This window comes from Frankliniella occidentalis, unplaced genomic scaffold (assembly GCF_000697945.3).
Source record: "Frankliniella occidentalis isolate FOCC.00 unplaced genomic scaffold, Focc_3.1 Scaffold494, whole genome shotgun sequence".
NCBI lineage: Eukaryota > Metazoa > Arthropoda > Insecta > Thysanoptera > Thripidae > Frankliniella > Frankliniella occidentalis.
The window spans coordinates 32,412-34,722 of NW_026267612.1; positions in this window are offsets into that span (position 1 = coordinate 32,412).

Sequence of the window (2,311 nt, forward strand, 5' to 3'; positions counted from 1 at the left end):
GCCCCGCAGAGTTTCAGAGTCAAAGAGTTACTCGCAGGAGTTTCAGAGTTAGAGTGAGAGAAAAATAGTTTTGCTTTTTACAGAAAATCTGCAGCCTCCCTGGCCTTGGCCTGTAGCGACCCTGATGTTGACAGCACCTGGGCGTTACTGGTTTCTGGACGGGGTGGACCTGAATTTTTGTAAAGAACACGCTAGAGTACTTTCCTAGCTCATCAGCCTTTAGAGATCAGTTTTCAGAAAAAGGTACAGAATTCGAGTGCACTTGACATGATTTCTTTTCCTGCCCTGATTTTCTAGAGAGTTTCTTCATAGTTTCAAAGCTTCATTTTTTTTTCTTTTGCGGATTCAGAAAGTAATTTTGAAAGTCTCCTCAGGGAATGACCCCTTTTTTTGGTTGACTGTCTATGGCTGACTGTAGGTCTAACCTGCGGTTGAATTCCGTAATTGCCATCTCCAGGGTGGCTGGTGGGGCGAAGGTGAGCCCGTGAGCCCCCTTTTTATCTTGTAGGCCTTTAATGAAAACAGTGACCATTGCATCTTGGACATCGTTTTCGTTATCGGCTGTCATGAAACTTCTCCCTGCCCTTTCTACCTTCAGGGCGAATTCTCTTACGGACTCTTCCGGTTCTTGTTTCAATTGTTCAAAATGCCTTTTGAGTTCCCATCTCGACTGTTTCTGAGTGAACATTCTCTTTAGTGTTGCGTCCAGATTTTCATACGAGATTTCTTTGTTTTGTTTTTGCAGAATTTCCAGTGCCGTGGTGGCCACTCCTGAGAGGCTGCGCATTAGTTGCGTCCTCTTTTGTTGGGATGTCCAGCCGTTGTCTTCCGCAATGATTTGGAATTGCATCTGATAGAGCGAGTAACAAGTTTTGCCGTCGTATGGTGGGACTTTTACTTGCTGTTGGACGAAACTGACCTGGGGCCTTTCGTCGCGTCTGTAAGGGTTGGCGCGTTCCCTGTGCCTGTGGACCACTCGTCTCCCATCTCGGGGAAAACCTCGTACGTATGCTCCCGGTTCTCTCTCATTTTCCCTTCTCTCTCTTTCGTCTTCGTTTCTCCTTTCTCTTTCCCTTCTGTCCTCTGCTCCGCTCTCGGCTGACTCTCTTTCTGTTTCAGATTCCGATGGTCCTGCGTCTGTTGACATATCGTTCTCCGAGCCGCTCTCTCGGCTGCTTTCTCTGACGTTCAGTCTGCGAGCCGTCTCGTCTCGTGCATTGAGACGGCTTACTGACCAACCAACTCGACGGCGTCCGCGGGCTTGCCGGTGATTTCTGCCGCTGCCTCTCGGTCTGCCTCTGGGTCGGCGTTCCTCCCCCTGGTCGGCTTCGTCGAACTGTTGTCCGAAATCCTCCATTGTTGCCCTGGCAACGGTTGTTGCGGCGGGTGCTCTGCTCTGTCGAGGACGGGGAGGAGCAGGAGCTCGGCGGGCGCCGGGGAAGGACTCGGGGCGTCGGTCTCGGGCTCGGGCACTAGGGGGACGGCGTGGTCGGGTGTACGCTTCTCAGCGTGGTCTCTTCTCTGGTCGAAATGCCAGGCGGTCTTGTAGTCAATCCAGCTGCCGGGAGTGTGGCAGAGGGACGAGCAGTTCGGGGCTCTTGCTGAGCCGAGGCAGGAGCACGGCGAGCCGGAGTGGGTGGAGGTCCACTGGAGTCGAGTAGTGGGAGGGGAGGGGAAGTCCTCACACTCGCTTTTCTCGATCAGGATTCCACAGTCAGACTCACCGGACGCAGGGCTCAGCGGAGATGTTGGACTGCACGTCGGCGGCGGCTTCTGGTAGAAGAGGTCGGATGCTGCTGTGGCTGGGGTGTGGACGAGGACCAGGGACTCCAAGGAGCAGAACAGGAAAGATGAAATTCACCGGAGGATTCGTCCAGGAGGCGTTGGAGTTGAGGGCGTGCTTGGGCAGTCAGACTTCGTTGTCCGACGTGAAGTGGCCGTCCGGCCGAAGGTGTGGGCGGAGCCGGTCGAGGCGACACCAAGGCGACACGGTGTGACGAGTTGAAGGCGTTCAAAACGGGTCAAAGAAACTGGACTGCGACACGGCGTGACGGGTCAAGGACACGGTCAGCACAGCACGGGTCAAGGGGGGCAACTATAGGGCACGGCGTGACTGGTCTGGGACACGGTCACACTAATTCAAAAAACTTAACTTAAGGACACGGCGCGACTGGTCAAAGACACGGCCTCACTGGTACTGGACTTAAAGTAGATGTTTTAACACGGCGCAGCTGGTCAGAGACACGGTTGCACTGGTTGACTAACTAAAGACACGGTGTGACTGGTCTAGGACACGGCCGCACTGGTACTG